Raw genomic sequence first — 12,977 nt, forward strand, 5'->3', positions numbered from 1 at the left:
AAGCTTAAAGGTTGTCCATCAACCATCATTAAACATTTGTCCAAAAAGTTGCAACACATGTTATACTACAGAATCTGGTACAGCAGCTGCATTCCCTTTTGATCCAATCTTCTTCCTCTTTCTTCTTGCTTGAGTTTCAAGCTGCCTGGGTGTAAGTGTTGCATTGCCTCCCCAAGTTGTTTTAGTTGGTGAATATGGCAAGTCTGTGGGCATTGACACTCCATCAGCACCTTCAATAAACTGAATTCTTCTTGTACCAGTTGGTGGCCTCACTTGTAGCTTTCTTGCCTTCAATATTGTCTGTGACTCAGAGATAATTAAGGGCCGCAGCACTGGATCTTCCTCATGGCCAATATCTGGACCATAGGCTTGTGATTGTTATGTGGTGGCTTGAGAAGAGTCTTGTGTCATATCTTCAGTTGCAGCATCAGTGTGGAAGAAATCTTCCAACCAGTCATCAAAGTCTTGAGCTTCAGGTTGTGTGAAGGATGATGCAATGTTTGAGGCACCCTTTTGCTTTGTTTTATCAACCTTCTGTTGTTAACAAAGGATAAATGTTTAAGAATTTTACATGAATAAATTCTGAATGGAGAAATTAAAAGACTGTCTTACCACCTTGAAACAGCCTCTAGCATTGTGGTTCTCTCCACCACATTTGATGCATGTCATAACCAATCCCCTTCTTGATAGACTCCACTCTCCCTTCCTTTTCCTTGCTTCATCAGGTTCTCTATTTCTTCTCTCTTTAGGCCTGCCCACAATCTTGGCAACATTAGGTGGTTCCATGGCTTGAGCTTCAGTAATCTTCCAGAACTGTTGTCCTCTAACAGGTTGCAACTTGTTCTTGTAAGTCAAGGAATATGCCTCCTTGCTGTAGAACCAGTGCATTTCATCCATAGGTTCACCCTTCATAACAAATAAATACCACTAAGTAGTTAACTAGAAAAAACTTCTAAACCAAAAAAAAAAAAAAAAAACTTACATTACACTAATTTGATACCTTGTCATACAGGATAGCTTTGATAGCATGGAGGCAAGGGATTCCAGATAATTGCCAAACTCTACATGTGCATCTTTTCTGTGAAAGATCAACAATATGCCTATCTTCACCTTTAGATATTTCGTAGCCATAGTCACCATTATACTCAACCTTGCAGTAGTGAGCAATTGCCCTGTAGTCATCATACAACTTCAGAGATTCTGGACTAAAGTCACCATTCCATCTTCATTTTTAACCAACAACCTCATAACCTTTGTCCTAATTTCCTCCAGCATCTTGATGATTGGCATTCTTCTAGCTTCAAGAATCCATGAATTAAATGACTCAGTGAAATTATTTTCAACCATCATGTTTTTACACTTAGTGTCTAAATATGCTCTACACCAAGTTTGCGGAGAATAGTGTAACAGATCCTTGGCAGCAGAATAATTATCTTCCTTGGATAATTCACCCAACTTTTTGAGTTGGTCTTTAAACTCTTCTTCATAAGTGCTCCAAGCACACCGCCACATCAACTTCTTCATTTGTCCACTTCTCCACTTCTTTTGCCAATTGGCCTCAATGTGTCTCACACAGTATCTATGGTGAGAGTTAGGCAATGTATTCTTCACAGCATCAACCAATCCCTATGACAAAAACAGAAACACACAGTGAATAATTTGATACTAAATCAAAAGGAAAACACTCAAAAAAATGAAAATGTTACCTTTTGCATATCTGAGATGAAAGTCACCCCTAGTCCATCTTTTAATTCCGAAGACATCTTCAAACACTCAAAAAACCAAGTCCAAGTCATGGTTGTTTCTTTGTCTACCACAGCCCAAGCAAGGGGATAAAATTGGTTCATGGAGTCTTGAGCAAGGGCCACTAACATCTGACCCTTATATCTAACCTTCAGAAATGTACCATCAACTCCTATCAATGGTCTCAGCCCACCTTTCCAACCCTTCTTTAATGCATTGAAGCATATGTACATCCTCAAAAAATTTATTTTACCTTCTTCAAGAGCACTTCTTGATATATTTATCACAACATCAGTGCCAGGATTAAATTGTCTAACTTCTTGCCCATAAGCCTCAAGTTTCTTGTAATCATCAACAAAACTGCCCTCTAACTTCTGAAGAGCTAACAGTTTGGCCCTTTTGAGCTTAGCCTTAGTCACATTTAAATCAAAATTATTCTCCAACTCCCCTCTCAAGTCTTTCACCTTGTACTTAGGATTGCATTGAACCTTTTTCTTAAACAACTGAGCTAAAGTATTCTGATCAGCCCTAGGATTCTTGAAAGCTGGTTGACATGTGTGTTTATCAATAAAGGTCTTGATGCTCAAGCAAGTACTATTCTTTTTGTTATCTGTTGAGATATACAACCTAAAAGGGCAACCCTCCTGACATTTGTAACTAGCCCTAGTTCTATCTGTTTTTTTTTTAAACCAGCCCTCTCTTATTGACCAATGCATAAAAGTTAACTGCAGATCTAGCTTCATAAACATCCTTGAAAGTTATACCTATCTCTAACTCTTGAAACTGTTCCAACTTATCAATTACAACCTTCTTTTTTTCTTTCACTGACACTTCATTATCTGCAGAATCAGATTCAGAAGAATCATCTGATTTTTCTTCATCACATTCAGAGGCTACATCAAAGTCTATGGAAAAGGTTTCTGTGTGGTGAGTGATATTTCGAGCAAAAACCTTTAGTTCAGATGCATCAACAGCAAAGAAGTTAATATCCTTGAATTCTTTAGAGAATAAGCATTGTAGAGTCCTTATACCCTCATCAGAAGTAACCAAGTAATGCCTCTCGGAGGGGCCAGTCACTAGAAGATGCTTAACAACTCCAAACCCACAATGTTTTGTAAATACTTCACAAACAGATTTATAAGTAATCATACAAGCTTCACAACCAGCCAAAGTGTGCATCAACTTCCTATTATAGACTATGTCATGTGAAAAGACCTAATTACCCCCATAGTGGAAGACCAGATGCACTTTCTCAATCATCTTCACGGACAACACATGAAAACAATAGAAAAAGCGGACACAAATGGGGGACCACATCAGTAAATAAAGCCATAAAACATCAAAACCAGACAAAGTGTTCCCAACTACCAAAACATCAACACCTTTAAAGGACCACAACAGCTAAAAAAACACACCTTTAATGACCAAATATTTGTTCTTTAGTATATAAAGGTACACAAACAGCTAAAAGAGGAATACTTTACTTGATTATGAACCACAACAATCTAAAAAAATCAACTTTAAACGTACACAAACAACTATAAACAAGAATAAAATACTCGAATCTCAATTACTACATAAAACCCTAACTGAACCCACACACAAACACTAGAAAAAAACACTAACGGGCATATTTAAATCAGAAATAGATGCCTAAAAACACAATAAAATATTGGAATCTCTCTTACTATATAAAACCCTAACTTAACCCACACACAAGCAGTTCAGAAAAACCCTAACTAGCATACAAAATGATAAATAGATGAAACAAAAACTCAGACCTTAGCTAATACGACCGGAAAACAGCAACGACGACCCTTCTCCGATCAAACAGCAACTCAGACCTTAGCTAATACGACGACCCTAATTTTTTAGTGAAATGGGTCGGTCTCCATTGAAGAAGAGGTGAAGAAGAGAGAGTGAAATGAGATTGAATGATACTGAGAATGGGTATTAATTTGTTGGGTTCGGGCGGAGCATCGGGTACGGGTCAAAAAAATAGGAGAACCCGAGTTCAAGTGGGCACCGTTAGTATAAGGGCAGATTTGGTGCAAAAAAAACGTTGGGGGCATACTCGAGCCAAGCTTTTAACAACAGGTATATGTGTGCAATTTCACAAAGGTTAGGGACATATTTGAGCCTTCGCCGTTCAAAATATTCTATTTTTGTACTATATTATTTTGTACTATACAGCTGTACACAAAATTGATCCAAAGGTTGACATTTATCCAACACATATTCATGTTGTATTCATTCTCGTGCTGAACTCGTGCACTTGAGAATGTGAGGAATTGGGCCTTTTGTCAATGTTGGGTAATTCTGGCCCAATGACTTTAAATGCAGATTTTGTACTTGGCCCAAAATTCATCCCATTATATTGTCCTCCATCTAAACTACTAAGTTCCTTAACCAAACGACCATCAGTACCAAATTTTTCCCCAAATTGATTTGAACCTAGGGTTTTCCCTCTCTTCTTCTCCAATTCTGTACTAGAAGATAATGGTGAACACTCGTGATCTTCAACACCCCCCCCCCCCTGAAGTTGGAGGGGAGGGAACGAACACCCAACTTGCCAAGCAAGAGTTGATGAGATAAGCAAAGAGAGGGGTTTAGTGAAGAGATCGGCTAATTGAGAAGATGCCGGCACAAAGGAAAGCGAAATTAATCCGGCTAGGTACTGCTGACAAACAAAATGGTAATCCAGTTCCACGTGCTTAGTACGTTCTTGGAAAACTTCTGAAAACACCGGAATTGGAAGCGTCGGAGGACAGCCAAAATCATTCAACAATCGTTTAAGCCAGGTAAGCTCTGCCACTACCGTCCTCACAGAACGATACTCAGCTTCAGCTGAGGATAGAGATATAGAAATTTGCTTCTTATATTTCCATGAAAGAGGAGAAGCTCCAAAAGTGATATAAAATCCACTAATTGAACGCCTAGAATCAACACAAGCACCCCAATTTGCATCGCAAAAAGCTTGGATAGAAAAAGAAGGATTAGATGACAAAAATATGCCTTGTCCTGGATCATTGCATAAGTAACGAATTACTCTCAAAGCTGCAGTAAAATGTGGCATCCGAGGGTGTTGCATGAACTGACTTAGGTGTTGCACTGCATAGGACAAATCAGGTCTCGTGTGTGATAGATAATTGAGTTTACCCACAAGACTTCGATAAATTGTAGAATCATTAATCAAACCCCCAGAATCAGTTGATAGTTTTTTAGAAGGATCTAAAGGAGAGGAAACCAATGACAAATGTGAAACATCAATCTCTGAGAGTAATTCCAAAGTGAATTTTCTTTGAGTAAGAATAAGTCCATGGTTCTCTCTAATCATCTCAATCCCAAGAAAATAGTGTAAATGTCCAAGATCCTTGACCTTAAAATCTGCATCAAGGAATTGCTTTAGATGTTACATACTTGAATTGTCATTTCCTGTTAGAATTATATCATCCACATAGACTGCCACAATGGCAATAAGATCACCTGTCTTTTTAATTAACATTGAGTAGTCATTTAAAGAGGCAACAAATCCTTTAAACACCCAAGCTGCTGCAAGTTTGGCATATCACTGCCTTGAGGCTTGCCTAAGTCCATATAAGGACGTCTTTAGCTTGAAGACATGATTAGGACTAGGTGAAACCATTCCTGCTGGAAATCTCCTGTAAACTTCCTCATTGAGATCTCCATGCAAGAATGCATTGTAAACATCCAACTGAAACATATCCCATTGTTTCTTTACTCCAATAGCCAAAATTGCCCTGATAGTTGTCATCTTAACAACTGGAGAGAAGGTTTCTGTGAAATCAATACCTTCTCTCTAAATATCTCCCCTAACCACCAGTCTAGCCTTCAATCTTTCAATGCTCCCATCTGACTTGTGTTTTACCTTGTAAACCCACTTACAAGGTAAAGTTTTTTATCCTTTAGGCAACTTAACAACTTCCCAGGTCTGATTCAATTCCAATGCTTTAATCTCCTTTGACATAGCCTGTTGCCACCCTGGATGTAATGAAGCTTGACTAAAACTAGTAGGCTCTACTATGTGAGAAATGGAATTGAACACTAACTGATTGTCAAAGGAAAGAGCAGCAAAAGGGTAAATAATGGGTGAAACAGGAGAAGAAAAACAAGAATCAAGATCTTTAGGTGAACACTATTGCAAATATAATCATAGAGATATGAAGGTTCTTTGTGTGTTCTAGTGGTTCTTCTAGGAGGATCAGCAGGAGTGGGGTTTTGTAGAGGAATATTTAGTTCATTTTCTATGATAGGCTCAGGTGGTGGATGATCAGGTTCAACTAGAGGAGGAGATGAAGGTGGTGAAGGATAGTTAGTGTCATTATTGTTCATCACAACCTTTGATATAGAATTTGTAGAAGAGATAGGAGAAGGTGAAGAAGAAAAGATAGGTGAGTGACTGGAAGTGGAAACTGATGATGATTTGAAAGGATAAGTTTCCTCATGGAAAATGACATCTCTAGAAACAAAAAAAATTCTAGTCTTAATATCTAGGACCTTGTAACCTTTTTAACCATAAGGATAACTAATAAAAGCACAAGCTATGGCTCTAGGGGCAAATTTTGACCTATTCTGTGACAAGGTAGAAACATAACAAAGACAACCAAAACATCTTAAATATTCGTAATCAGGTGGATGTCTAAAAATGACCTCATAAGGTGTTTTGCCTTTTAGAACTCTGGAAGGATATCTATTAATCAAGAAAGTGGCAGTTAGAAGACATTCTCCCCTATATATTATAGGTAATTGTGATTGAAACAACAAAGCCCTTGAGGTTTCTAATAATGTCTATGTTTTCTTTCTACAATGTCATTTTGTTGTGCGGTTGAAATACAAGAAGTTTGGTGTAGTATACCCTGAGAAGAAAGAAATTCGGAGGCAATTGTCCCTTTTCCCAAATCCAATGCATTATTTGGCCTTAATTGCTTGACTTTAGTGTTAAATTGCCTTTCTACCATACTTAGAAATTGATTGAGCATAGTGTAAGCATTTCCTTTAGTACTTAAGAGATAGGTCCATGTAGCTCTATTGAAATCATCTACAATGGTTAGGAAGTATTTATATCAATTATAGGTTATTTTGTTATAAGGCCCCCAAGTATCTATGTGGATCAACTCAAATATGCTCCTGCTCTTTATATTGCTTTGGAGAAAAGGTAATAGGGATTGTTTAGCAAGGGGACAAATATCATATTTGCAATCAGAAATAGACTTGTAAAGAAAAGAACTCAAATTCTTCATTGATGAAAAAGGCATATGCCCAAACCTTACATGCCATAGCTTAACATCAGATTTTTTTTATTGAAATTGAAACAGGTGCTGAAATACAACTAGAAAAACTAGGAAAATTAGAAACTGAAAATGAAACTTCATTGGTCTTGAGAAGACTCTTAGGTTGAAAGCTGGAAGAAAACAGGTGATAGAGACCATGACTAGCTTGACCAAGTACCAGAGGCCTCTTCACTGAAGGGGCCTGCAAAACACATTGTGTGTAGGAAAAAGTGATTAGACATTGTAATTGAGAACACATTTTATGACTAGATAAGAAGTTAAGTCTGAAAGAAGGTACATAGAGAACATTATGAATAAGCTCATGAAATAAATAGACACTTCTTGCATGAGTAGCTTTGACTTTGAAACCATTTGGAAGATTGACATTAGTAGGAACAGACAAAGCTCTATGATTAGTGGGAATTTTAGAATCAAAACACATATGTTGAGTAGCAGAATCTAAGGTTTAAAGTTGATAGAAATTTAATAAAAAATGGATTTAGTCAAGTCATTACCAGTAAGGCAACCATTAGCATTAGCATCAAAGGTTGAAGTCAGAAGTCATTGGTTGATTTCCCTTAGCCTGATTGAGCAACTGGATCAGCTGAGTGAACTGTTCTTGGATCAACTGGTTCAAGTTCTAACCATTAAGATAGTTAGAGTAACTTCCCTCTGTGCGAGGCTGAGCAAAATTACTTTTAGCATTTCTTTGGTAGCCTCTAGTCTTTGTAAACTTAAAATCAGCTGGGAAACCAATCACCTTGTAGCACCTATCAACTGAATGACCTACTTTCTTGCAGTAAGAACATGTTAAGTTGTTTTTTCTTCCCTTAAACTCAGAGTTATTAGGCTTAGGTCCTGGGTTTTGTCCACCTGGATTATTACCAGCAACCATGAAAGAAGATGATTCATTAAAGAAATTAGAATGGATTGACACCTCCCTCTATTTCTCATATTGTACAAGAGGGAAGGGGATTCATCATAATAATGTTGCTCTTTATAGCTGCATAAGTGTCATTTAGTCCCATAAGGAACTGAATGAGCCTTTTATCCTGGATAGATTTCATAATTTTTTCCTTACCGCCACACTGACAAGCACAAGAGTACATAGTCTTAGCATATAAAGTATCAAGTTCACCCTCAGAATGCTTTTATTTTAGTGTAGTAAGTAGTAACATTGTTTGGTCCTTGTGTTAAATCACTCATTTCTTTTTGTAGGTGGTAAAATTTAGCACCATTTGGCTGACCAAACCTATCTTCAAGGTCACTCCAAAGGTCCTCTGCAGATTTAGAGTAAATGACACTGTCTGGTATGTCTTTAGACAGGGAGTTCAATAGCCATGAGGCTTACCATTTCATTACATCTATTCCAAAGCTTAAAATTAGCACTAGTGGCATCAAGAGACTTGTTGCTGCCATCAATAAAGCCAACTTTGTTCTTGGCTGATAGTGCAATAAGTACAGTCCTCTTCCACCCTTCATATCCTTTCCCTTCAAACATGAAATTCACCAAGGACATTCCTGGTGAGTCTAAAGGGTGAAGGAAATATGGACTGTTGTTGTCTATAGGTGTAGAAACAGCAGCAGAAGCAGGGGATGATTCAGAGGTATCAACCAAACTGAAAAGACAAGATCAAAAAGAAAAAGAAATAGAAAAATGAAGAACAAAGGAAACCAGATTCTAATATTTCGATCTTGCTCTGATACCATGTTAAAAACCAAGGAATGAAGAAAACAAGATTGGAAAATTTTCGGAGGATCTTCATTGATTTCTGTACATGTATTTATACAAACAATGTAATGAAAATAACAAACCTATACACTTGCTAATTTTCCTAGTCAAATACTTGGTGAATTTCTATTGGTTCCTAAATTCAGAATATTCTATTTTGCAATATACTATTTTGTACTATACAATTGTACACAAGATTGATCTAAGGGTTGAGATTTATCCAACACATATTCATGATGTATTCATTCTTGAACTGAACTCGTGCACTTGAGAATGTGAGGAATTGGGCCTTTTGTCAATGTTGAGTAATTTTGGCCCAATGACTTTAGATGCTGATTTTGTACTTGGCCCAAAATTTATCCCATTTGTCCTCCATCTAAACGACTGAGTTCCTTAACCAAACGACCATCAGTACCAAATTTATTCCCAAATTGATTTGAACCTAGGGTTAATTTCCCTCTCTTCTTCTCTAATTCTATACTCGTCTTCTCACATTCTGTACTTAAAAATAATGGTGAATACTCGTGATCTTCAACAAAAGCGACTCACGTTCTAGAATAAACTGATTGTATCCATTGCCAATAAACCATCACACCCCAAGTAACGCAGCTTTGGCTTCTGCACATACCTGAAAGGCCTTCATCATTCCTGCTACCATTGGTGTTGATTTTTATCCAATTAAGAAGTTGTTTACTCCAGTTCACAGTGATACATGTAACTTGGGACTTAAACTGAAAAATTTGCTCAGAAATACAACTCCAATCACAAGTCCACACATTAATCCCTGTAAGCTTGGATACTACCCAATGCCCATTTGAGGAGCTGAGAAAGAATATGAAATATGAAATTGGATGCCTTTCAAATATATCCTAGAGTCACCGTATTTAGTTGCAAGCCTAGCTTTCTATATCTTTCAACAAATTACACTAGGTGTGATAGAATTGGTAAGTAAGAATTGTTGAGTTTTGTAAATGTGGTGTGAATGGGAAATGGGAAGGAAAATGGAAATATTCCTTTTACGAGGGAAATTTATCCCGCATAGGAAGTGGAAAAGACATTTCTTGGGTTTAAATACCAAATCACTCCTACTAGTTCGTAAAAAGAGTTGAGTAAAAAGGGAAGCCTAGCGCCGTTGTCGTGGCTAATCTTCAGATTAAAGTTTTGCCGTTGGCTTTTTTCATTCATTTGAGTTTCCCATTTTATCTTGAATTTCTGGCCATCAGCTTGTGTTAACAGCCACCAAACTACCACCAGAAAGGTTGCAACTTTTGTGTTGTACCTTTTCGTTCAACCCAACATTTGGCTATAAATACATGGCAATTCCATCAGATATTCCTTGCGAAATTCTAAGTTGTCTCCTTTCTTCATTTCTGCACTCTAAAGTATTTTCATGAGATTTGCGGCCGGCATTTTGAGTTCATTGTTCACTGCATTTGAACTACCTCTACAGAGTGAAAGGTAATCCGTTCTATCCTGGGAGAAAATATTCCATAACCTCGAGTAAACTGAGGGAAATAATTTCGTTAGGGCACATTGCTAAATTAGTGGGCTCGGATTTTTCTTCTCTACATTTCTGTTCTGTTTATGTTTGATTTTGGAATACAGAATTACTAACAAGAATAGATGCTCAAAAAGAATGACAAAAATTAAAAGCTATGAGTTTGAGAGTAAGGATGTTTTTAAAGGTTGACATTGCAGATTGTGATGAGTTGTACTCTTTGTTCTTCATAGCAACATTTTATACTTGAAGTCTTGATCTTCGTAGCTGTTGGACTTCTTTCCTTGCTAATTTTGAAGCATTTCAATGCCATGATCATCTTCAGCTTCTTTTCCTTGAGCTTACTAGCCGTTTATTCTTCAAACACAATTTTCTTGTTTGGCTTCATAGCCGTTGATGTCAATATTTCTATCTTCATAAATATTTTCGAAACAAAGAACCATATTTGAGAATCAGTAAATGCCTCAACAGCGGTATTGATGTCCTCCAAATTCATGCAGTTTGCTATTCATGGTGTTCCTCACTTCGTCCTTTTCAATACTCTTTTGATTATCTCATCAAACTACCTCTCGACCTAACATGGCAGGTACTATGGGAGGCAACCCTGATTTTTATCTAATTGAAAGCATCATTTATCTTTTCCAACTCCCTGACATTGGCGAAGTGCAGAAGAAATGGCTGGATGGTGAAGGTTAAAAAAACACTAGATGGAAAATTGCTCGTTTTGAATCCATTAAACAACAGAATAATCAGGCTTTTGCCTAATAACGTGCCTAAGGTAGTGAATTTACTGGACTTCTGTGTTTCTCAAGTTTGTAAAAGTTATCACCTGCAGAAGGTGTGTAATAGTTTGGTCCTTAAAGATGATATATCAAGAGAGCATCTTTTTAGTAGAATTTACTTATTTCAACCAACCCTGCACGGACTGATCATCAGACCAATCATTTTCACTAATGGCAAATGGTATTCGGGAGATCACTTATTTTATTTAAAGTCGGCGGATGAGATGTGGACTAAGTTAGAAGACTTCAGTAGCAAGATTGCCGATATCATTGCGTATAGGGGAACTTTTATGTTGTCTATCAATATGGAGTGACCATAAAGTATGACCCATCCTCGTTTAATGACACCAAGATATCTTCCACCCTAAAGTATGATTCAAACTAGGTATCTTCCAGCTTATTTAACGAATGGGGCAGTAAGAAACAACTGGTGGAATCAGGTGGACAGTTGTTTCTGGTTGATATATTTTTAGATGTTGATGTTAAGAGAGAGTTGCACGGTTGTAGCCCTTCATGGAATAATCCCATGGGAATTAAAATAGATCGGCTAGTTGAAGAACACCATGAGTAGATGCTCTGCCATTGAATATAATAAAGTGGATTTGCTCCTTTTTTTTGCATCACATTGTACTTTCGTAGCTTCCAGTTGGCATAAACTACCTCTTAATAGCTTGAGAGATCACTTTTATCCGCCCTTTCATACTTGATCTTTAGCATTGACGACATTATAATTTCTTTTTATCTCAAATTCAGTACATTACTATAACTACCCGTTTGGTCGTTATTGCGTTTCAGACCGTTCTGATCTTTTTTTCGAGCTTTATTAGCTCATATTTGACCCGCGGGGACCGTTGGCACGCTTCCCGAGGTCATCAGAGTTGATTTGGGTAAGTTTTGGGGAAATGGCTTAAAAACGAAAAATGGTTGACTCAGAGTTGACTTTTGGGTAAACGAACGTTTTTCGAGAATTTGTCGATTCCGAGAGATCCGGATGGTCTACTAGAACTTGTGTGCATATTCGGTTCAGTTCCCAATGCACTCAGGTGTATTTTGAGACTTGGGTTGGAAAGTTAATTTTGAGGTATCGAGGGTCGACTGGGTCAACAAGAACTGCGATTGTAGCGCGTTTTTATGTATATCTGTATATTTGGCTTGTGTCCGGGAGGTTCCAGGATGGTTTCGAGTGTTGATTCCAGGTTTGGAAGACACCAGAATTTTCTGGTGTCTGGTGAGCGCTATAGCGGTGGGGTGACCGCTACAGCGGTAGGGTAGCGCTATAGTGGTGGGGTGGCCACTATAGCGATAGTGCTATAGCGGTGGGTTGACCGCTATAGAGGCTGACAAACCAGATTTTCTATTTTAAAACCCCTTAAGTCTCTAAACATTTCCCCATTTCGGCTAAAGGCTATTGGAGAGGGTTTTGGAGTTCTTGAAGAGGCTAAGCTTTGTGGTGAGTTTCCCCAACCTTATACTTCATTCCTTGATCATTAAATCACCATAGAAAGTCATGGTTCATGCTAAGTTCATCAATAAGTTGAGTATTAATAGTGGGTTTTAATGGGTTTCTTCCTAAATGATTTCTTGGCTATAAATCTGAAATAGTGGTTGGGTTAGCTTTATTTAGCATGGATTTGATGAATATAAGCTATGGTAACATGTTTACTTCTTGATTAAAGTCTAATTGTTGAATTGGGAGTTAGGGTTTATACCCAAATTTGAGGGTTTTGCCTAGAATCCGAATTTAAGTAAATTGTTAGTTCTTCTAGCTTGATATTGATGGGAATTTATGACCTAGAGCTTTGAATTTCATGTTGAGATCTTTAGATACCTAATTTCACCTTTCTATGTCATAAACCCTATTCCATAGGTTTGGAATTTGGGTCTTGAATAGAAGTAGGGTTTGATTGATGTTCTTTGATACGCTCAAATTA

General features: G+C 37.5%; 1 long non-coding RNA gene across 1 annotated transcript; it reads left to right on the forward strand.

Moving 5' to 3' along the window:
* The first annotated feature begins 4,156 nt into the window (after positions 1 to 4,156).
* On the forward strand, positions 4,157 to 8,990 carry LOC132635769 (uncharacterized). The gene is made up of 2 exons (XR_009580736.1): positions 4,157 to 4,544; positions 8,253 to 8,990. It is a non-coding gene; the product is annotated as an uncharacterized LOC132635769 (long non-coding RNA).
* Positions 8,991 to 12,977: the final 3,987 nt, after the last annotated feature.

This window comes from Lycium barbarum, chromosome 4 (assembly GCF_019175385.1).
Source record: "Lycium barbarum isolate Lr01 chromosome 4, ASM1917538v2, whole genome shotgun sequence".
In the NCBI taxonomy this organism is placed as follows: Eukaryota; Viridiplantae; Streptophyta; class Magnoliopsida; order Solanales; family Solanaceae; genus Lycium; species Lycium barbarum.